The 24,421-nt window shown below is 48.8% G+C and overlaps 1 protein-coding gene across 5 annotated transcripts in view; it reads left to right on the top strand.

The window, feature by feature from the left end:
* TMEM229B (transmembrane protein 229B) overlaps positions 1 to 24,421 on the top strand; it is a 45,347-nt gene that overhangs the window by 12,532 nt on the left and 8,394 nt on the right. For 4 of the 5 annotated variants that reach the window (XM_034937156.2, XM_003824070.5, XM_034937157.3 and 1 more), the window contains exon 2: positions 15,953 to 16,125. The gene's annotated coding sequence lies outside the window, so the exon portion shown is untranslated. Of the gene's footprint in view, positions 1 to 14,396; positions 14,561 to 15,952; positions 16,126 to 24,421 lie in introns of those variants that run through there. The other variant, XM_063596257.1, reaches the window with a different exon arrangement.

Here is a 24,421-nt window from a genome sequence, read left to right as displayed (position 1 = left end):
CTCTCAACTTCCCTGAACATTGGTTTCATCTTTAAAGTGTGTGTCCGGATGATATCCCTTCAGTTTTTAATATTCCATGGTTGTTTTGCTTACCATATTGTCTCCACTAATTTTTAAGCTCCCAAAGGCTGGAACTTTGTTTTGTATATCTTAATACATTTCAGGACCCTGTACAAGGTTTTACACACAGAAAGTATTTAATAAGGTTGGTTGGTTGGCTGCTGGGAAATAAGCCCTGTGGTCACTCTGCTTTGGCTTTGACTGACCTTTAGAAATCACCTTCTGGGGCCGGGCGCGGTGGCTCACGCCTATAATCCCAGCACTTTGGGAGGCCATGGTGGGTGGATCACCTGAGGTCGGGAGTTTGAGACCAGCCTGACCAACATGGAGGAATGCCGTCTCTACTAAAAGTACAAAATTAGCCAGTCGTGGTGGCACATGGCTGTAATCCCAGCTACTCGGGAGGCTAAGGCAGGAGAATTGCTTGAATCTCGGAGGCGGAGGTTGCAGTGAGCTGAGATCATGCCATTGCACTCTAGCCTGGACAACAAAGCAAAACTCAGTCTCAAAAAAAAAAAAAAGAAAGAAAGAAATCACCTTCTGGGTGATCACCAGCAAGGACTTTGCAGTTCTTTTCTCAGCACAAGTTTATAACAAAATTTTGGGTCCTATCTGTTGCATTTTTTTCTTTTTTTTTCTTTCTTTTCTTTTTTTTGAGATGGAGTCTCACTCTGTTGCCCAGGCTGGAGTGCAATGGCACGATCTCGGCTCACTGCAACCTCCACCTCCCAGGTTCAAGTGATTCTCCTGCCTCAGCCTCCCGAGTAGCTGGGACTACAGGCGCATGCCACCATACCCAGCTAATTTTTGTATTTTTAGTAGAGACAGGGTTTCTCCATGTTGTTCAGGTTGGTCTCGAACTTCCGACCTCATGTGATCCACCCACCTTGGCCTCCCAAAGTGTTGGTATTACAAGTGTGAGCCACAGCGCCCAGTCTGTTGCCTTTTTTCTTTAGGAGACCTAACGTCATGCTATTAAGGCCCACAGTCCTTTATCTGCAATTTTGAAATCTGAAGCACTATAAAACCAAAAGATTTTCTTTCACTCAAGTGACAGAAGAATCTGACTTGGTCTAACAGAGGCTCACACCGCACGGTATGAATATTCATAGATGTCACCATAGAAACGTGAATGTGCTTGATTAGTAGGTGCTGCCCCAGACCCTGCTGTGAGGATTATGTAATTTATGATATGTGCTCTACATTGCCTTTTAAAAAATCTTTAGAATTCTGAATTCCAAGGGTTTTAGATAGGGGACTTTGGTGCTATACGACCTTCCTCAACAGAGATGCCTTTGGCACTGGAGCCGGACAGGTCTTTGGGCTCTTCAAACATAACAGAACCTCACCTGGGACCCTGCCTCATTGGCCTGTCCCTAATCCCAGCCCTGGCTCCAATGTAACTATAGCCTGTGGCCATGGCTTACCAACTTGATTTTTTAAAATATCATTTATCTTGGCTGGGTGCAGCAGTTCATGCCTGTAATCCCAGCACCTTGGGAGGCTGATGTGGGAGGATCACTTGAGCCCAGGAGGTCGAGGCTGCAGTGACCTGTGATCATGCCACTGCACTCCAGCCTGGCCAACAGAGCAAGATCCTGTCTCAAAAATAAATAAATAAAAATAATATGATATCGTTTATCTTGATTACTAAATATTTTGGCACTCCCTTAAATTTTGTGTCTGAGCTGAGTGCATGTCTTGTCTCACCCTAGTTCTAGCCTGTGAGACAATCCCTCCATTTCTCCTAACTCCACTGCCATGACTCTGGGATGAACTGGTGTGTCCTCAGGGCAGGGAGTACCTGCTGGAGGTTTGCATTTCGTTCAAGCTAGTTGGGACCTGTTGCCCTTAGGCCAAGTTAGCTCATGCAAAGCAGCTGGCTCCTAGAGGCATTTTCTTTATTATTATTATTATTATTATTATTAACCCCCAAGTATACCTGGAGGCATTTCCTATACCTGGATGTTTCTTTGGATCCCAAATGAACCTTGTTCCTCTACTTTCATCTGGAAGGTGATGCAGCTATTCATTTGAGTCAATTTGCTGATTAATTCTTATAGCTGCTTTGACTGGATGTTTTAAAACTTTAAAAAATATCCAGGCTGGGCGCGGTGGCTCACGCCTGTAATCCTAGCACTTTGGAAGGCCGAGGCGGGCAGATCACAAGGTCAGGAGATCGAGACCATCCTGGCTAACACAGTGAAACCCCATCTCTAGTAAAAATACAAAAAATTAGCTGGGCCTGGTGGCGGGTGCCTGTAGTCCCAGCTACTCGGGAAGCTGAGGCAGGAGAATGGCGTGAACCCGGGAGGTGGAGGTTGCAGTGAGCCGAGATCGCGCCACTGCACTCCAGCCTGGGGGACAGAGTGAGACTCCATCTCAAAAAAAAAAAAAAAATCCAAACGCACATGGGAAATCATAAAAGCAACACAGAAACGCACAATAAAGGAATCTAAAGTGTTCTATTGAGTTTTTGTTTTTGTTTTGTTTTGTTTGAGATGGAATGTTGCTCTTGTTGCCCTGATTGGAGTGCAATGGTGAGAGCTCAGCTCACCTGCAACCTCTGCCTCTCGGGTTCAAGAGATTCTCTTGCCTCAGCCTCCCGAGTAGCTGGGATTACAGGCGCCCGCCACCACGCCCAGCTAATTTTTGTATTTTTAGTAGAGACAGGGTTTCACCATGTTGGCCAGGCTGGTCTTGAACTCCTGACCTCGTGATCCACCCACCTCGGCCTCCCAAAGTGCTGGGATTACAGGTATGAGCCACCGCACATGGCCTATTGTTTTTTATTTATTTATTTATTTATTTTAAGAGACAGGGTCTCAGTCTGTTGCCCAGGCTGGAGTGCAGTGGTGTGATCATAGCTCAAGGTATCCTCCCACGTGAGTAGCTGGGACTACGGGCAGAGACTCTGTACCCTTATTCACTTTTTTGATGCAAAAACTGTAGAGGAGCTATGACTGGGAGTTGCAAGTGTCAATGGTAGAGCCAGGCCTAAAAAGTCCTGTTTCTGGACCTTCCACTGGCCAGGAGACCACTCCCCTCCTTAATCCCCAGCCCCCAGGTGTCCTCAGATGGTGGAGGATGAATAAGCTATCCCGTCAATTGAAGGGCATATCTTTTTTTTTTAACCCTTTGTCCCTGTTTAGCAGTGATGGTCATGCCTGTGGGAATTGAGGCTGCCTTTCCCCCACCATTAAATAACCAGCCCTTCTCAGAGTCTGAGCCATAAGTATTTCTGGCACTGCCTTTTTAACCTATTGGAGGTCTTCTGGGATCATTACTTCTCTACCCCTATTCCTGTCCATGCTTCCTCACGATATAGCATTTTCCATAAATATACTAAAGCATCCTCTTACATACTGTTTACTCATCTTCTTGTCCATTAAGGAAGATATTCCACAGACCAAGCCTGGCACCTATTTATTTGACTTCATCTAAACACATCTTTGCCTCCAGACATTGAAACATTTATCATTTCCCTGGCCTGTACAGATAACCTGTGGTCTTCTACCTATTGTCACTATGCTGGAAAACGCTGAGATATAGTGTAATTTGAATTAATCAGGGAAATGAAATTTCCCAAAGGTGCCAAACTGAATAGTTTTCTTAAGCTCCAGAGGTTGACTACATTGTCTGTGTACCCAGTTGATATCAATAAAAGACAATTAGTGGGGCACAGTGGCCCATACTTATAATCCCAGTGCCTTGGGAGGCCGAGGCAGGAGGATCACTTGAGGCCAGGAGTTTGAGACCAGCCTGAGCAACATAGCAGGACCCCATATCTACAAAAAAATTAAGAAATTACCTGGGTGTTGTGCCATGTGCCTGTAGTCCTAGCTACTTAGGAGGCTAAGGCAGGAAGATTGCTTGAACCCAGGAGTTTGAGTTTATGGTGACCTATGATCACACCACTGAACTCCAGCCTGGGCAACAGAGCAAGACCTTGTTTCTAAAATTAAATAACTAATAAATAAATAAATAAATAAATAAATAAAACCATTGCCTTGTCTGGGCTCAGTGGCTCCTGCCTGTAATCCCAGCATTTTGGGAGGCCAAGGTGGGTGGATCAGCTGAGGTCAGGAGTTCAAGACCAGCCTGACCAACATGGTGAAACCCTGTCTCTACTAAAAATACAAAAAAAATTAATCAGGCATGGTGGTGTGCACCTATAATCTCAGCTACTCGAGAGACTGAGACAGGAGAATTGCTTGAACCCAGGAGATGGAGGCTGCGGTGAGCCGAGATCACGCCACTGGACTCCAGCCTGGGCGACAGAGGGAGACTCTGTCTTAAAAAGAAAAACCAACAACAACAAAACACATTGCCTTTATTCTGGGAGACTGATCACTTGAAGCCACCCTAATTCTGCTCATTCCTTCGTCTTTCTTGGCATTGCAGTTTCCCTTGCTTTTAGGGCACATTATCTGAAATGGTAGCCCTGTCTTTTATTTAGTAAATATTTGCAAATATAAGTTTTTAAGAGTCAGTATAATGCCTCAACCATACTCTAAAGGAGAAAGAAATAAAGGGAAAGTTAGTTATAATACTGTAGGGGTCAAAGCAAAGTCTCCCCTTTGCCTTCTGAAGGTTTGCTGAAAAATCAACTCACAAAACTCAGATTAATTGGAGAAAAAGCATATAAACTCTACTAATGTGTGCACAGGGAGAACCACAGAGTGATTGCCCACCCCCCATCGTGGCTCAGAAGCTTATAGAACGTCTTGGCAAACCAGGTATGGGAGAGGGGCAAAGAGGAATTCTGTTGATGAGTAATAAAAGATTATGAGGGAGGAATGAATGGATCGGGAACAGAGATTAATCTGTAAAGGGTCTGTTCAGGTGTGGTTTTCAGGTGTGGTTACATTCTTGGTCTTACAGAGAAGAAGAAAAAACAATTGTTCTCTTTGGTGGTTCTGGATCTTAGGCAGATAAAAGAACTTCAGAGAACTTCATCCTCCTTTGGGAGTGTTGACGGGTAGTGGGGAGAAGGTCAGAGAGACCTTGAGGTATTGGTTTCTGAGCCCCAGCAATACATCATTATGTATTCTAATACGTGGTTGCTTGGGCACAACCATACAGAAGGCAGAAGGATGCAGTCAGATGCTTGAACCTTTACATAGACTCACCGAGAATGTAACATCCACAAACACCCACAAGATACAGGTGTACTGTGTGGGTGACTCAAATACCAGGAGAGGTGCTGCTGGGGTTGACGTGACTTTCCAAAATGCTGAACCATTCCTGGTGAAGCTCAAAAGAACACAAAGTACAGTATCCCCTCCGTTTTGCATGCTAATGGTGTTCCTAGACAACTCAGCATGTGTTAAAATCGTGCAAAAACCGCCTGTGTTTATTTTAGAAAGGGAGTTAGGATCTTGATATAGATAATTATAAATGGACATTTTACCTCTGTGATGTCCAGTAGAACGTTCCAAAGTCATGTGGGAGAGTTCTTTTGTTGGTCACGTGGGAATTGCATTCCAGGTGTCCACTTGTAAGTATCTGTGGCATTCCCCACCTACCATGGTGCTGACGGAGCTGCCCGTCAGTTCTTCCTCATCCCAGCACTGGAAGGAGGGCCCAGGACTGGGATACCTGCGTTCTCGGCCTGCGCTACAGTGTCTCGGTATTTGTATGACCTTAGGCAGGTTACACTTAACTCCACGTGCCTGGGTCTCCTCTCTGTAAAGGGGATGACCATGACACATGCATCTGGCCTAACCTCGGGACGGATGCTCACTGTGCTGCCCTCCCATGACCCCAGACAACCCAGGGCATTCGTGTGTGCCCGCAGCATATACACCATCCACGAGCTCTCCCTCGCTGTGATTTCTCCTTACCATTTAAACATCCTTAGGTCTCTCTTATCTTGAAAGAGAGAGAGAGAAAGAAAGGCACGGTGGCTCAGGCCTATAATCCCAGCACTTTGGGAGGCTGAGGCGGGCGGATCACCTGAGGTCAGGAGACCAGCCTGGCCAACATGGTGAAACCCCATCTCTACTAAAAATACAAAAATTAGCCAGGTGTGGTGGCGGGCACCTGTAATCCTAGCTACTCAGGACGCTGAGGCAGGAAAATCACTTGAACCCGGGAGGCAGAGGTTGCAGTGAGCTGAGATTGCGCCACTGTACCCCAGCCTGGGCAACAAGAATGAAACTCTGGCAAGCAAGCAAGCAAGCAAGCAAGCAAGAAAGACAGAAATGAGGGAGGGAGGAAGGGAGGGAGGGAGGAAGGAAGGAAAGAAAGAGAGAGAGAAAGAAAGAAAAGGGGAAGGGAAAAGAATAGGAAGAAAGGAGGGAGGAAGGAAGGAAAGAAAGAGAGAGAGAAAGAAAGAAAAGGGGAAGGGAAAAGAATAGGAAGAAAGGAGGGAGGAAGGAAGGAAAGAAAGAGAGAGAGAGAGAAAGAAAGAAAAGGGGAAGGGAAAAGAATAGGAAGAAAGGAGGGAGGGAGAGGGAGGACACCTCTCTCACGTCTACTTCTCTTCCAGCAGCTTTTCTCTCTCCTTTTCTTCACAAACTAATTTCTCAAGAGTCATCGCACACCCTATTGAACCTGGGTAGCAGAGGCTGCAGTGAGCAGAGATCGTGCCTCTGCACTCCAGCCTGGGTGACAGAGCCAGACCCTGTCTCAAAAAAAAAAAAAAAAAAAAAAAAAAAACGCCGGGAGCAGTGGCTCACACCTGTAATCCCAGCACTTTGGGAGGCCGAGATGGGTGGATCACTTGAGCCCAGGAATTTGAGACCAGCCTGGGCAACATGACAAAACCCTGTTTCTACCAAAAATACAAAAATTAGCCAGTCTCATAACCTGGTCTCAAAATAAATAAATAAATAGATACAAAATTTTAAAAAATAATAATAAGACATAGGGTCACACTCTGTCACCCAGGCTGGAGTACAGTGGCACCATGTCAGCTCACTGCAGCTTTGCCCTCCTGGGCTCAAGCAATCCTCCCACCTCAGTGTCCTGAATAGCTGGTACTACAGTGGGTAAAGACTCTTTCAGCTGTTTGGCTGTGCGTTATCTAACATGGCCACACACAGCTGTGACAGTGAACCTGAGGAGGCTGTGCCTGTGTCTGAGGGCTTTGCTTTGGAATTAGGTGGTTGTGATGGTGCTGAGGTGTTGAAATGGGGCACCTACCCTAGAAAGCCTGCCTGAGAGATCAGAAGGTAGGAACATGGCCTCAAGGCCTAAGTCAGGCAGTGTGACTTGGAATAGCATGTAACTTTAGGGGAAATAAAATATAAAATCCAGAAGGCTGGCCGGGCATGGTGGCTCACGCCTGTAATCCCAGCACTTTGGGAGGCCGGGGTGAGTGGATCACCTGAGGTCAGGAGTTCAAGACCAGCCTGGCCAACACAGTGAAACCCCATCTCTACTAAAAGTACAAAAATCAGCTGGGCATGGTGGTAGGGCACCTGTAATCCCAGCTACTCAGGAGGCTGAGGCAGGAGAATCGCTTGAACCTGGGAGGCAGAGGTTGCACTGAATTGAGATTGTGCCATTGCACTCCAGCCTGGGCAACAAGAGTGAAACTCCATCTGAAAAAAAAAAAAAATCCAGAAGGCTGTGGTTTAACAAATGTAACCTGACTCATTATTATGGGCTGTGGACAAAACAGGTGTCAAAATATCTCCAGGAAATATTAACTACATATACGGATACACTCCAAAGTTTAACCCCGTCTTCTGGCATTAGGATGGATGCCTTCTGCAAGGTTGTTGATCCTGGGAGGAGGAGGTGGGAGTAAATCAATGGAGAAGCAAGAAAAAGGAGGGCCAAATTGGAAGAGGAAATGTTTCCAGGAGGGATTTGGCAGGCGGAAACCCCAGAGCTGGAATTTTTGTGCCCAGTGGAGACCTCTGATGACCAGTGTGGTTCTCCCTGGATTTGCCTCCATGTCTGTTCCTGGGCCCCACCCTCTGTCCTAATAAGAGGGTCCCTGATGTTTTTGCCTCCAAACTTTTTATTTAGAAATAATTTCAAATGTACAGAAAAGTTGCCAGAACAGTACAAAACACTCATATACTCTTTACCCAGATTCACCTGTGATTAACATTTTGCCCCATTTGCTTTATTTAATTTTAAATTTTTATGTAGAGACAAAGTCTCACTATGTTGCCCAGACTGGTCTCAAACTCCTAACTTCAAGCAATCTTCCCACCTCAGCCTCTCAAAGCGCTGGGATTACAGGCCTGAATCACTGCATCTGGCCACTTCTGTTTTTAAAATTTGGTGCTTCTTCTGTAGCCTTGGTTCTTGTCAAATGTTGGGCGAGCCTTCGTTCTGTGTTCCTCTGTTGGATCTTGGGGTCTTCAGGTCACCTCTCTGTGAATGCTGATTCTGTGCACCACAGCCAGCCATCACCAGCTGTGGACAGGAGGGTGGGATGTACCTGCTAAGCACTGACAAGAGCTGGTCTAGGCATCCCCTACCTCTCAACCCGTGTCCAGAGTATAAGCATGGTGTGTGGGGGCGGGGCCGATTGGCCTGGCTGCTCCAGATTAAATAACCACCAATTCAAGGCCCTTCCTGTGCCTGGATTTGCTGGCTGAAACCTTGTAGCCCCCACAGCTGCTTCTCTGATAGAGCACAGAACCCACAGGCACACTGCCTGGCTTCAAATCCTAGCCCTGCCCTTACTAGCACTGTGACCTTGAGAAAGCTGCATAACCTCTTTGGGTCTCATTTCTAAATTCTCTTCTCGGCCTTTCTCAGGCTGGTTTGAGGCTGTCCTAATGAATGTAATGGGTCCTCTTATCCTTTGTCAAAAGGAATGTTAATTATTTTCAGCAGTCTAATTACATGGTTAATGAGAGACTGACTGAGATAACATTCCCTTTAATTACTCTTGCCTAAGTGCTGTTTGGCGCCATATTTTAAGCATTAGCAAGACTGGGTGCTTTCTCAGTAGATGGAGCTGTCCAGTAAGGGGCTGAGTGAAGGGCAGGGGTTGTTGGGCTTAAGGCTTATGGTGGAGGTGCCTGGTGTGGCTGGGGTCAGTGTCCAGCTGAGTGCATGTTGGCCTTTCCTGTGGACTGTTACTTAAGGAAAGGAACAGTACCGATTGGTTCAGATGGAGAGCAGACAGCAACTCTCACAGATTCCCCAGAACAACTCTCATCCTTCAATTAAAAAAAAATTTATTTTTAAATAAATAAATAAGTTTATTACATGTGTGAGCCACTGCCCCTGGCCTTACCCTGTCAATTTCAGACTGACATCCTTATAGCTCCAAGTCCAAAACAAAAAAGAAAAGGATGCCTCTTTTGTGGTCTCTGTGGCCATTCCAACAAGAATCTCAGGATTGGCTCTGATTGGAGCATGTATCCATCCCTGAACCAATCACAGAACCAGGGGAATGTGGTGCTGTGATTGGCCAGGCTGGGGCCTGATGCTCACCCCAACAGGCAGGGTATTGACAGCATCCAAAGCACGCTGACCCTCAGTGTTGGAAATAAAGCTTGGTGTCGCAAAGTGAAACCAGCACTCAGGCAAAAAAAGTTTTCTCAGCAAGGCAATTTACTTCTGCAGAAGGGTGCTGCCTGTGTCAGTTACGATCACGAGAGCACACTGAACAAAGGAGAGCAGGGGTTTTTATCCCTAACACAGACCCTGTTCCTGTGTCCTCCCTGTGTTGGCTGGGGTTGGACCGCACAATCTAAACTAATTCCAATTGGCTACTGTTGACATCAACAAAGGAGGCAAGGGTGGGCACTTGACGGGAAAGACAAGTACACAGGTGATGGCATATGCTTGGGCGTGTTTGGGTGCAACAGAGATAGGGAGGGCTGATAGATGGATGGGTAAGATTACTTTCAGAATAGAACAAAGAACAAGGAACTGAAACCTTTGAAGATAAACTGTGCCTAACACCAGCTACTCTGGCCTTGCTGTTTCTCAAACTTGTCTAACTTTCTCCTACTTCAGGGTCTCTTCACTAACTGTCCTCTCAGCCTGGAATGCTTTTCCCAAAGTTCTTTGCACAGCTTCTTCTCATCTTTCTAACCTATGCCCAAATGCTACCTCCTTAACATTTAAGACTCACCTTCCAGCATCCGGTTTCTTTATTTCCCCCACCTGGCCTTCCCCATCTTCATGGCATAATATTAAAAATTATAGTATGTTTGGAGCTGCTTAGTTATTGCTGATCTCCCACCTACCTGTGAGCTCCAAGGGGGCAGGAACATTGTCTTGTTCACACATGGTACAGTACCTGGGCTTCACTGGGTCTCGGTAAATATTTGTTGACTGCTGGAATATAACACCTTGAATAAACAAACCAGCTACCACAGGACTTCTTGGACTAAGTTCCCTCCTTGTTTAGAAATCTCTAGGTGGCTTGGCTGTACAGGCTGTGAAAAGCGGAGTCCTGTTGTCACACCATAAGAGCGGTCCAGGCTTGTCTTCTGAAAGCCCTGCTGGGCTTCTTTCTGCCTCCCTGGTGAGGCAACAAAGGGGCAGGGTCCCCATCGCTTCTGAAGGTGCAGTGTGGCAGGGTAACCTCCAGGACACCCTAAGGACATGGGCAGTAGTGGGGAGAACCCAGATAAAATCCTGGTCACTTTGCCAGTGAGGCTGTGAGGCCACTGCCTCTTTTTTCTGACTGACAGGAGAAGGCTTGCTGGTCTCATGTGCAGAGTATTCTAGGGCCTCTCAGCCGCTGCCTGATGGGATCTGCATAGGGGATTATTGATGAAGGCAAGGTGAGGCAGCTCTTTACAGTAACACATGCCTCACTCTGGGACAGCGGCCAGGCAGCTAATTAGAGAGCCCAGCAGCTGTCCAGCCTTTCAGGCAGCAAGCAGCAGCTACTGATTGCCGGGGGTGGGAATGGGAGGAAATAGACATGGGACCAGAGACCACCCTCCAAGGTGATGGAGTTGGGTGGTCAGGGTTTGCTCAGTGGGGGACTTTGAGAGGGGCATGTGAGATAGAGTGGGCTAGATGGGGAGGAGGAAGGGGGAGAGGAGAGGGAAAGGACAGGTGGCCTCCAAGTGAGACAGAAGACAGTGGGGTGAGATGTCAGGCAGCTAGGGCAATGCAGCTTCCAAGCTCAGAGCAAGGGGCACAGAGGGGAAGGACAGGGCCCCGTGGGGTTGGGGCCTGGCTCCCATCTCCATGTACCTTCCCCATGCCAGGCAGGCCCCCACGGCCTGGGCCTCTCCTTGCTTCCTGGGGGAGCTGGACAGACACAGGCTTTCCCCTCAGGGAATCTGGAATACTGATTGCTTTTGTAGTTGAGTTTGGCCCCTCCTTGGTGTAGGAAGTTACCAGATCCATTTGTGCTCAGGGCTTTTCTTACTCTAGGATAAGTAAAAGTGGTTGTTCTGAGTCACGTGGGAAGAACTGGGGGCTTTGAGTAACCAGAGGGCTCCCCAGTGGGCCTTTAGGCATCTTCTCTACTTTGTGGGCACCTGGGTCAGAGTGTGGTGTAATAAGAAATGTATTTGGTCTTTGTCCCGGGTCCCTGTCATAGAGCTCCTAAAACCCTTGAAATTTCCTGAGTGAAAGGAATGTCTTTTGTTATTCATAATAAGCACCTTTGATAACACCTGAGTTTATGCTAATGAAGTTACTGGGGAAGTGGTGGGGTGGTGGAGGGGCTAGACAGCCTCAGGATGGAGCCAGTCTCCAGAAAGACCAAATGCTTAGAGGATTAGAACATTTGGCCTCACCCTCCAACCTCCAAGAAAGGTGTGGGAGGGTGGAGATCAAGCTACATAAAAACTCTTGAATAAGATTTGATAGGTTTCTGGGTGGCTGAACATGTGGCGGTGCTGGTGGGTGACCCCCCAATACGTCACCCTATCCATCTCTGCATCTGGTTGTTCATCTGCACCCTTTGTGATAAATCAGTAAAGGTAAGTGTTTCCCCGGGTTCTGTGAGCCATCCTAGCAAATTAATAGAACCCAAGGAGGGGGTCATGGGAACCCTGGTTTATAACCAATTGTTCAGAAGTATAGGTGACGATCTACTTGTGACTGGCATCTGAAGTGGGGGCAGTCTTGTGGGACTGAGCCCTCAAAATGTGGGATCTGCTGCTATCTCAGGATAGATAGCATCAGAGTTTAAATGAACTGTAGAAGACCCAGTTGGTGTCCGCTGGAGAAATGTGACCAGATATGGGGGGCATATCTGCCCTCCTCCACGCCCACCCCATATCTGGTCACAGAAGTGTTCTGCTTTGAGTGTGAGAGCAGAAGGAAAAAACTTTTTTTCCTTTACAGGGAGATTTGGGGAGTGTTAAGGAAAAGGAGAGTGGGGGTAAAAAAACAGAGGTAGTATTTGCCTGCATGCTTTCTGGCTCCAGTGTTAGGTTCCAGGCCAAGGAGATGATGAGGGGCCGGGGAGAGAGATCTGGTTTTTAGGTTCTGGTCAGAGAAGCAGAGACTCAATCCTGCAAGCTCAGCTTACCTTAAATAGTTATAGGAAAGGAGAGAAAATGGTGCGAAGGGAATTTCCTGCCAGTAGCCTCTTTGGGAAGTGAATCCTATGTGCATGAAAACTGATGTGGCTTTTGAGAGTGCCAGCACATTGTAGAAATAACAGAACAGGAGTTGTTATTCTCTGACCTGAACCTGCACTTGGCCCCTTGCCCACGTAGGAGCCTGCAGTATCTCCCCTGATGCCTGGAACAGTCTGTTCCTGCCCCAGTCTTCCTTGCGTGATGTTGGACATGCCTTCTGTATTGTGCAAACCCAGGCCGCCCACTCTGCCTCTCTTCATTCTCTGGTGGTGCAATGGCTCCTGGAGATGGGAGAAAGGAGAGTGAGCACACTCCTTGCTTCCTTCACCTGCAGAGACAGCCTTGCCTGTAGTAAACCAACAGGTATGGCTTATCTGTGATGGTGGCCTATAAATTAGAGAAAAACACAAGACATTGCTATGTTTGATTAGTAACATTGGATGTTTCAGTCGCCCAAGAATTTAAATGCAGCTGGGCCCTTCTCCACCTTGCCTGTCCATCCATCCAGCAGAAATTTTATGATCTCAAGAAATTCATAGCGTGGTGGGGGAAACAGACACATAGAAGGAATTTTTTTTTTTTTTTTTTTTGAGACGGAGTCTCACTCTGTCGCCCAGGCTGGAGTGCAGTGGTGCGATCTTGGCTCACTGCAAGCTCCACCTCCCAGGTTCACGCCATTCTCCTGCCTCAGCCTCCCGAGTAGCTGGGACTACAGGTGCCCACCATCACACCTGGCTAATTTTTTGTGCTTTTAGTAGAGATGGGATTTCACCGTGTTAGCCAGGATGGTCTCGATCTCCTGACCTCATGATCCGCCCGCCTCGGCCTCCCAATGTGCTGGGATTACAGGCGTGAGCCACCGTGCCCGGCTACATAGAAAGAATTTTAAGATGGGATGACATGTTTCAGTTGAAGGATGGTCAGATCCCCCTGGGAACATCAGTGATGGAATGACCTGGAGGTTGTGGAACGGCATCGCAAAGGAGTGAGGAGGGAGCAGGGTCTGGAAGAAGGAGTCAGAATGGTGGCTGCAGAGGAGGGCAGGAGAGATGACGGGGCTCGAAACAGGCCGGTGGTCTCTGCTTCTTCACGGTCCCAGCAGCATCTCAGGCATATTGACCAGAAGCTGCATGGACAAACTCAGCTATAAGTTAGCAAAATAAGCAGCTTACTTGGAACGGACTAAGTAGTTTACACTGACTTGAAGACCCTTGCATGCAGACATGTGCCTTAAGGATGAGATTTGGGTGGGAAGCAGTTCGAAGGCACATTGTATGGGGACAGGGTGATTCTGGAGGCTGAGGACTGGGATTTGAATCAAATGTTTGGATTTGGCCAAATCTCTTAATGTCCTGAACCCTCTGTGTTTTCATTTCTAAAATAGAGGTGACCATTTCTGCCCTTCCTGCCCCTCAGGAGCCTGAGAAAATCATGAGAGATGATCTAAGTTCCATCCATATGTTAGTTGCTATAAGGGCTCATCATTCATTCATATGTTCCAAGAACCTCTGGTTCAGGTCCTGCAGTCCTCAAAGGAGCCTCATGTTCCCTGTCCCCTGGGATCTCCTCTTGGGGGATAGGGAATGTCAGTGAGGCCTAGGGACAGCTTATGCACTTGGAGGAAGAGGTACACCATCATCTCATCCTCCCTGCAACTAAGTTTTTCCTGGGGAAAAAGCCTGCAGACCAGGAAGTGGGAGGTGTCTGGTGGGACACTGCCCTCAAAAGGAGCCTTTCTGAGTGCTGGGGCTTCATCTGCCAGGGCTGCACCTCAGCAGGCAGTGGGCTCCCAGAGCTGGCTGCAGTAACCCGCAGGCTGTGCCGGCAGGATGTGGTCTTTGGTTTCTGTTTCTGTTTTAGTTCTGACTTGTGCCGTGGATGTGGCTGAGGGCCTAGGGTGGGGAGAAGTCTCCACAGGTGGGATTGAACTCCCCAGGCACATGGTCCTTGTGGTGCTGGTGGAGAGAGAGTCCCAGAGGGTTCGGACATGCTCCGTTAAAACCTTTTCCTCAAGGTGATAGGTACGTGTCAAGGTGACCCCTGTCCGCCATCCGGCAGTCTGGGAGAAGCGGGTAAGATGGACAGATCGGGGAGGGTTGGAGGGTCCCATTTGTGAAGGAGCTGGGGAGGGGGAGGCAAGGCTGAGCACAGCAGCCCACTGTGATGCTCTCAGTGCAGAGGCCCCGGGGGGAGACCCAGGGGGGCACCCCCCAAAACCACACCATACAGTGAGTTTCAGTTCCCCCACTCCTGCCCTTTCACTTCTCCTCGGCTGCCTGGCTGCCTCACAGGTTGTCAGCTTGAGCAAGGGCCCAAGCGGCCTCTACTCAGAGACCCTGGTGGTCAGAGGGGAGTGGGGAAGGTGGACATGGGCATCAGCACAGACCAGCACCTCTGGTCCATCCTGCCTGGTCATCCACAGGGGAGTGCCAGCTCCCACCCCCAGCCACATACTGTTCTCAGCTTCTGAGTGGCTGGGCTGTCCCAGAGGGCCATGCTGGGCCTGAGTGCTGTCCTTGGGCATATGCAGATGGTGCTGTATCCAGGGGGTTTTCAGGGAAGCTTTAGCACTTTCATATTAAAACAAAAAATGTTGGAATCTCCATTAAATAGTCAAGTCTTAGGGATAGTAGTAAAAACATGGCTGTACATGGCTGGCCAGGCACAGTGGCTCACGCCTATAATCCTAGCACTTTGGGAGGCTGAGGTGGGAGGGTTGGCCAAGAGCTTGAGACCAGCCTGGTCAACATAGCAAGACCTGTCTCTACTTGATTTTTTTTTTTTTTTTTAAAGTACATGGCAAAGGGCATTATAAAGTAAGATTTGTATTAGCTTGTAGCTGGTTACTGATGTTCACAGGAAGGGCCTCAACCATAATAATGGTGAAATAATAAAATGAGATGAATAAATATTAGAGAGGTAGAATAGTACATAGAAAGGTTTAGCACACATTTTGTTTTTCTGCACGAGTGGTTGTTCTCTGCTTTCAAAGTGCTGAAACGAATGTCCTACATTGTCTGCCTTCCATGAGGTTCTGACCGCCCTTGAGAACAGATGTACCCACTACAGGGTGAAGGTGAGAATGTAATTTGAAGCTGAATGAGAATGGAGCTGGATTCTAAAATTATATCCCCTCTCAGATTCACAAGTGTTCACACATTTAGGCAAGAAGCCCTAAGTCCTAACGCTGGACATGTGGATTGTCCAGGACCATCCCAGACTTTTGTGGCTGGATTAATCAGACCTGAGCAAACTGGATGCAAAGAGGAGGGGGTAGGTTCCGGGAAGGAGCCCTGGTGGCCAGGGTGGGATGAGTGTCTGGTGCTGAGCCCAGAGCCCAGGCCCTTGCAATGTTTTTCTTGGATCTGCTGGGGGCAGTTTAAGCTAATAAAAGCCTCCTCTTTTATTCCCAGGGACACATGGAAGCTGCCAGCCCCCCAGCCAAGGATCAGCTGAGTCCTAGGGCTGATGCTTGCCTACGTTGCTGAGAATGGCACTGAGGCCCAGCCAACAAAGGTTAACGCAGGACACTCCTGGACAGTGATCCTGATGTCTGTTGTGAGCTGCACACTCAAGGGTGTGATAAGTGAGTATGTTACAAGCACCCAGGGGATCACCAGCCCAGCGATCCTGCCTGCTCGGCACCTCATCAGCATGGGCACGAGTCTGGAGGTTTTAGTTCTGAGTCTGTTCCCCATCCAAGGTCCTGTCACAGGGCAATGGGAGGGGAATGTCAAGCAATACTGGGCCATCACATGCGGGAGCCGTCTTATGGCCACATGGCCTCTAAAAACCAGGCCAGACCCAGTGTATTAGTTTGTTTTCGTGCTGCTGATAAAGACATACGTAAGAGTGGAAAATGTATACAGAAAAAGAGGGTTAATTCCACATGTCTGGGGAAGCCTCACAATCATGGTGGAAGGCAAGGGGAAGCAAGTCACATATTACAAGATTGGTAGCAAGCAGAAAGAGAGCTTGTGCAGGGAAACTGTGCCTGATAAAACCATCAGATCAGCCGGGCACTGTGGCTCACGCCTGTAATCCCAGCACTTTGGGAGGCCGAGGTGGGCGGATCACAAGGTCAACAGATTGAGACCATCCTGGCCAACATGGTGAAAACCCATCTGTACTAAAAATACAAAAATTAGCTGGGCATTGTGGCATGCACCTGTGGTCCCAGCTATTCGGGAGGCTGAGGCAGGAGAATCGCTTGAACCTGGGAGGCAGAGGTTGCAGTGAGCCAAGATCGTGCCATTGCACCCCAGCCTGGCAACAGAGCAAGACTCTGTCTCAAAACAAAACAAAACAAAAACCCATCAGATCTCATGAGATTTATTCACTATCACAAGAACAGCATGAGAAAGACCTGGCCCCATGATTCAATTACCTCCCACCCAGTTCCTCCCACAACATGGTGGAAATTCAAGATGAGATTTGGGTGAGGACACAGCCAAACCATATCATTCAGATTGTCTGGCATGAGTGAAGCAAGCACCTGGGAAACAGCATCTACTTTGGCCGTCAGGCTTCAGATCTGTGCAGTGAGGACCATGCATCACCTGGGACTGGACTCTGCCCAGAAGCCATGAGCAATGCATGTGCTGCTGGTCTAGGAGGCCTGGAGTAGGGCATCCAGGGCCCTGGGAGGTGGGGGGATTTGTGAGCCTTAGCTGCCATAAGAGTGACCACCAGGGGATCTGGAGGAGCAGGTCCTCTTGCTTTTGTCACATGTCAGCAGCAGCATCTCCTCCTCAGCAAGACAAGCTCGAGGTAGGGTGAGAGGCTCCTAACTGCACAGCCGTGCCTGTCCTCACAGGCCTTTCTTTCCAGCCTCAGCCCCTGGCTTTTCCTTGATGATGCCTTAAAAAATGACAATTGGCTGCTTTCCCAACCCCCAGAGGCCTGTCTGGCCTGAAGGCTGTTATGTCTGTGCAGGGCCCGTAGCCTGGTGGGATCAGAGGCCTGCAGGAAGGAAGCTCCCCAGAAGGCATGGCAGGCAGAGCTGGGCTTTTGCAATCTTGAACAGACAAGCTTTTTTTGGAGTTCCTAGGCTGGTCCATGGGAACCCAGAGCTTCAGATTCCATGCAGGAATTTGCAGGGAGTAGAAAAGGGGTAATCAGGTCTTTTTCCACTTTAGGTAGATCTTGACTCTCCTAGTTGACAGTTTATAATTCAGGGCCAGAATCTGTTTTCCACTCAGCTTGGGCTTGCAAAGTCAGTTTGACTGGAGAGTTTCTCAGGAAGGGTGTTCTTGAGTTGATTTGTAGCCAGGGTGGTGTGAGCAAGCCTAGACTGTAGGAGGGGAGTTGGGGGTAAAGAGATGGCCATGGGTGCCTCTGTGGGAACGTCGTTCCTCAGATGGGAGACACATCTCCCCAGAGCAATTTATGCCATCAGCCTTAAAGCTGTTGTACCGTTTGGTTCAGTGATTCTCCTTCTGGAATTATCCATTAAGATATATTATTAGGAAATAGTACCAGAGAAGAAAAGGGCTGAATTCTTCCATTACAGGCATTAAAGGTAATTCTCGTTATATCATCTGTAGTAGTAGAAATGGGAAACAACTGTTCCCTTTGGACATCTAGGTTAAGTAAATTACAGTTTTCCGCTTGCTGGAATATTACACAGCCATTATAATAATGAGCACAGAGGCTATATAACAACTTGGAAAAACAGTTATGACAAGTAAAAATGGCAGGTTGCAGAATAAGTATATTATGGTGACTTGTAAAATACACACATAGGAAAATATTGCAAAGGAGAAATGGTAATTGCTGTTAGTTCAGAATTATGAGTGCTTTTTCTTTTTTTTTTTCTTTATTAGAAATGAGGTCTCACTATGTTGCCCAGGCTGGTCTCAAACTCCTGGGCTCAAGCAGTCCTCCCGCCTCAGCCTCCCAAAATGCTGGGATTACAGGTGTGAGCCCCCATGCCCGGCCTATGAATGCTTCTTCTATGATGCATGGATTGGCTTTTTAAAAAATAAAATTGAATCTGGATGACTACATAACATACCATTAATAGTGACTTTCTCTAAGATGTGTGATTACAGGGAACTTTTGCTTTCTATGTCATTCCGTAATGTTTAAATTTCAGCTGTGAGCACATGTTGCTTTTATAATTAGAAAAAAAATTAAATGCTAGAATTAAATGTTTTAGAAGGCTATATTTCTCAAGAAAGGAGGGAAAGAGACCGAGGCAGCTAGCTGTTTATACCTGCCCTCATCAGTGTTTAAGGGCCTGGGCCTGTTTGGGCCCACTCATCCATCCATTCATTCCACAAGTATTACTAGGTATTATTGCCAGGCACCACTCTAGGCACTGATTACACAGCAGTGAACAAGACAGTGCCCCTGCCCTCATGAAGTTTTCATTCTAGTTGAGGAGAGACAGACCATAAATAAGTAGCAACATATCAGAAAGTGAAAGTGCTATGTAGAAAATAAAATGGAATGATGTGAGTGACAGAGAGGCTATTTTGGACTGGGGATCAAAAGTCCCTGAGATATGACAGCTCAGCTGAGATCTGAATGGTAACAGCAAGGCAGCCACATACAGGTCTGGGATGCCAGCCTGCCAGCCCCCCGTGCAGGGCATCCTTCGCTTCCTGAGCCCCAGGGACCTCTGTGCCAGAACTGACTCCATCCCCCAAGCCAACTCACCCTGCCCTGCCTCCTGCTGCGGTTTGCTTGGGATCTGAGGCCCCCTGAAATCCTCTGTGTTTGGACCGCTGCTCCTGACATGCTGGCTATTGCTCTTCTGGGCAGCTGGCCCCTGCTCTTGGCTGGTGTCTCCATGGCAGGGCTGGGCCATCTGAGACTCCCAGGAGCACTGGGGTGGGCTGGCAGTCAGGGGGCCTCTGGGCTGTGTGTGTCCTGGTGAGGGGCCTTTGAATGGCGCATGCCTTGGGGCCTGAGGGTTGGTTGCTGTCATGGTCCTGTGACTGTCAGCTTTGACCCTGGAGGGCCTCTGTGTGGATCCTGAGGAACAGGCTGGGAGCCTTTAGGAACTCTGACACCCAGTTTGGAAGTTTGTTAATGAACCACCTAGAAGTTCACAACCTTCTCCTTGCTTCCTGTTGTCTCTCCACATACCATCCCAGCCTTCCAGAAGCAGGAACTCAGAAAATGGTAATGCCCTCAGAGGAGCCTGCAGTCAGCCTCGGGGGCAGTGCAGTGTGCTGATTAGGAGCAAAGACCCTGGAGCCAGATTTGTGGGGTTTGAATCCCAGCCTTGCCTTTTATAGTTATTAGAATGTAGGCTCGGCCAGGTGTGGTGGCTCATGCCTATAATCCCAGCACTTTGGGAGGCCGAGGCAGGCAGATCACTTGAGGTCAGGAGTTCAAGACTAGCCTGGCCAACATGGTGAAACCTCGTCTCTACTAAAAATACAAAAATTAGCTGGGTGTGGTGGCAGGAACCTATAATCCCAGCCTCTCAGGAGGCTGAGGCATGAGAGTTGCTTGAACCCGGGCGACAGAGGTTGCAGTGAGCCAAGTTCATGCCACTGCACTCCAGCCTGGGTGACAAACTGAGACTCCATCTAAAAAAACAAAAAACAAACAAAAAAAGAATGTAGCCTCTTTCTGCCTCACTTTCCCCATCTGTAAAATGGGCTTGAGAATTTTTTGAGTTAATACATGGAAATACTGAGAAGAGCACCTGGTTATTATTATTATGTGACTTGGGAGGTGGAGGGAGGACTTCATCAAGGCCTGCAGTATCACTAATCCCAGGGGCTTTCCTTGGGGGGCACCCACAGCAAGAGGGTGGAAGTCTGCAGCATGTGCACCAGCCAGTGGCTACAGGAGTTTCCCTCCACTTGCTTCCCTTCTGGCCCTGAGCAAGCCCTATTTTCCTCCCTGCTAACTTGATGACAACAGGGGAAGTTCAGGGAGGTTTCTGCCCTTTCTTCATTGAAGCCACTTATCTTCAGCACAGAGCCGCCCAAGGGCTCCTGAAGCTGTCCCCTACTGCGTTGCCTCACGGGTCTCCTAGAAGGGCTGTGGGTCTCCCCAGAACATGGAACTGTAGTGATGGGGGTGCCTGGGGATGGGGAGTGAAGCTTGGGAAGTGAGTGGAGTGAAAGCAGAAGGCCTTCCCAGCCCGGTTGCATGGGAGGGGAATCCCAATTTTCTGGCCAGATGCTTCTCTGGACAAAAATTCCCAGAGTCACTGTGTTGTGGCACCTTAGCCCCCTGAAACAAGATGGGAGTTTTTGACAAAACCAAGGGCAGTTATTCCATCTGGTTTTGCCTTCAGCCTGTCTTAGACTTTTATGGCAGCCTCTTTACCCCTCTCAACTGCTGGCCATGTCCCCTGCCACCCTGTGGAACAGCAGGCTCGGAGAGCAGCCGGTGAGATGCTCTTAGTGAACAGGGCTCTGAAAGCCAGATCCCCTTCCCCTTCCCCATCACCTGTTCCCTTGAAGGGGTAGTTCCCAGACCTCACAAGTCACCTTGAGTCCTGGCCCTTCGATGGGACTCTGTTTGCCCAGGCCCTTTCATCAGGTATGAGGACTCTCGGATTTGAATGTTGTTCAATGAAACCCTGCTTGTGAAGCTATCCTTTGCTCTCCAAACTCTGTCCTCCTGCATTCAACCTTGCTCACACTCTCCTCCTCTTCAATCCACCCTGAATTTCTGTTCCTGGGCTGTCCTATCTTCATGTCACAGCTCTCAGGACAGTTTTGTTTGTCACCAGGAGAAAGAAGCCAAGGTCCCCTGAGCTGCCGGTTCTCCCTGCAGCAGGCTTTCCCAGGGCTCTGATCCCAGGGCTGAGCAAGGAGCTAGTGGAAGGAGCCTAAGGGTATAGGGAGTCGGGTGGGTGGAGGCCGGGGCAGGGAATAGGGGCCTGTCAGGCCCTGTATGGGGTGGGCGAGCCTGTCCTAGCTCAAAGTTAAGCACAGCTCCTGTGCTGATTAGAAATGGGTTTGGAGAGTGGGGTTCTGAAAACGCATCCAAGTCAATGCCCAGCCTCTAATATTATCATCTTCCCCACCACACTGGGAGCTGCCACCTCAGCCAATGACACTGTCTCCTATTCCTTTCTCTTCAACCCCATCTTCTGCCCTGACTCAGGTCTTTCATTTCCCCTGTTGGTCTTGCATGGACCAGCTATGTTCTCCTAGTTCTGCCCTCGGACACTGTCTGACATTGCCGTGGTGTGCTTCCCCTCCATCTACTACCCATGGCTTCCTGCTGCCCAGAAACAGAATCTGGGCTTGGGGCACACCATGTTTCTCTCTCCCCCATCTCGCTTCTTTGTTTTTCTTTCTTTCTTTCTTTTTTAAGAGACAGGGTCTTGCTCATTGTCCATGCTGGAGTGCAGTGGCACAATCATAGCTCACTGTAGCCTCAAACTCTTGAACTCAAGGGATCCTCCTGCCTTAGCATCTGGGACTACAGGCACACCACATCAAACCAGCCTACTTTTTTTTCTTTTTGTAGAGATGGTGGTCTCGCTATGTTGCCCAGGCTGGTCTCGAACTCCTGGCCTCAAGCTATTCTCCCACCTCAGCCTCCAAAAGTGCTGGGACTACAGGCATGAACTCCATCCTCTCTTCTGTTCAGCAACTTCCTGTCTCTCACCCTAGGTTCCTCTCTCCCTTTGACAGCTACCCCTTCCTTCTTGCTTCTTCTCCAAGGGTTTTGGGGTCTGACTCTCCCAAGTTACCTGCTGGGGTTGGGGAAGAGACTGGACCCTCCTGTCTGTTACCAGCTGGGAAACCGGTCTGGGCCATCCCAGAGAGATCAGAGGCAAGAAGAGCAGGGTTAAAATCAGCTTCAAGGCTGGGGTCTGGCCTGAGTGATGAGATCCACACAGTCATGTCAGGCTGCTGCAGGAGAGCCCCTGTGAGGTTCCTGTTCCCTCAGCCCAGGCCCTGGGGGTTGGAAGAGCCAGGGGGATACCTGCAGGTCATGGGGCCTGAGTCGGGGTAGGAGGTCCGGAGGTCTCCACAACCCTGTGCTGTGCCATCTGTCTCAGGCCCTCAGTCCACCTCAGTGTGTTCCCCTGGAGCCTGGATCTGTTCTCTCCTGCCAGGGGGTAGGAGGTTAAATGAGGGGGTGAGAGGCTGTGCCCCTTTCATTCCACCATCTTTTCAAGTCTGCCCCTCGGGCTGGCTCTGACACCCTTCCTCTTCCATTCATCCCTCGGTAGCCACAGGGAAGCTGGAGGCTCACCTTCAGTCTCCTGGGATGCCTGTGGGAGTTTTGTTCTCCTGAGGGCCATATGTGGGGTTATTATTGCCACCCGATTTCTTGGCTCGCTAGCTTGGTGCTCAGGGTTGTGATGAAGACCTAACCTGCTTGACAGGAAGGGCTGCCTGGAGGCTGCCGAGAGCAGGGGCACAGTGACCCTGCATTGGGTAAGAGGCGGCGTAAAAGCAGGAGGGGCTGTCCAGAGGTCTGGCTCTGTGCCAGAAATGACAGCTGCCCTTTCTGGAGCCTTAGCTGTATTTTAAGTAGTGTATATGTACTCACAACAGCCTCACAACAGCCTTCTGTGGTCATTACTTCCGTTATCCTCACTTTACCTACAAGGACCCTGAGGCACAGGGTGGTTGGGCAGCGTCCGTTAGGTCTCACAGGTGGAAAGCATCAGCCAGGATTCCAACCCAGGCAGTTAGGATCATCTGGGGTCCCTGAACTTAACCAGCTGGCCATATTGAGACCTGTGAGGCATGGTTTGTTGTTGGATGACTCAGGAGGGAAGAGCCTGCAATAATTTTACATGACTTCAGGTTTCTTTGGGTTCATTTGCTTAGCAAATTCATTGAACACCTTCTATACACGAGGTATGAATACGGTGAATACATATTCATTCCACAAGCATTTTTTTTTTCTTTTTTGAGACGGAGTCTCACTCTGTCACCTAGGCTAGAGTGCAGTGGCGCTATCTCAGCTCACGGCAACCTCCACCTCCCGGGTTCAAGCGATTCTCCTGCCTCAGCCTCCCGAGTAGTTGGGATTACAGGCGCATGCCACCATGCCCGGCTAATTTTTGTATTTTTAGTAGGGATGTAGTTTCACCATGTTGGCCAGGCTGGTCTCGAACTCCTGACCTCAGGTGATCTTCCCGCCTCGGCCTCCCAAAGTGCTGGGATTACAGGCATGAGCCACTGCACCCAGCTTCCACAAGCATTTTTTTTTTTTGAGACAGAGTCTTGCTCTGTAGCCCAGGCTGGAGTGCAGTGGCACGATCTCACTCACTGCTACCTCCACCTCCTGGGTCCCGGTTCAAGCAATTCTTCTGCCTCAGCCTCCGGAGTAGCTGGGATTACAGGCACACGCCACCACGCCCAGCTAATTTTTGTACTTTTAGTAGAGACAGGGTTTCACCATGTTGGCCAGGCTGGTCTTGAACTCCTGACCTCATGATCCACCCACCTCAGCCTCCCAAAGTGCTGGGTTTACAGGGTGAGCCACCACGTCCAGCCTCCATAAGCATTTTTAAGATGAAATTTTAGTTTTATAAAAGTTATACATGCTTGTTAGGAAAAAAAGTATGCAGAAAAATATAAAGAAAAAATCACATATGATATCACCATCCAGAGATGATTGTTGTTTAATTTTTTTGTATATGTGCACATATTCATGCCTTTGCAGAATCGGAGTTAGGTTGAATATTCAGTTTTGAATCCTGCTTTTTTCTCTTACCACTATCTTAAACAAACATTCCTCAGGAGGCTGCTGGTGCTGGCGTTCAGATGAATCCAGTGAAGCAGAGTGCTCACTATTACCACAGAGAAGGGAGGGTGCAGAAGTGGGAAGACAACTCTGGAGTCAGGGTGCTTAGGAAAGTCCTCACAGAGGAGGAGCTGGGTCTTAAAGGAGGGTTCACCGGCCCTGGGTGGGGCCCAGGTAGCAAAAACAGCAAG

Source organism: Pan paniscus, chromosome 15 (genome assembly GCF_029289425.2).
Source record: "Pan paniscus chromosome 15, NHGRI_mPanPan1-v2.0_pri, whole genome shotgun sequence".
Taxonomy (NCBI): Eukaryota; Metazoa; Chordata; class Mammalia; order Primates; family Hominidae; genus Pan; species Pan paniscus.
The sequence above is the reverse complement of the archived record's forward strand: the minus strand, read 5'-3'. Positions and strand labels throughout refer to the sequence as shown.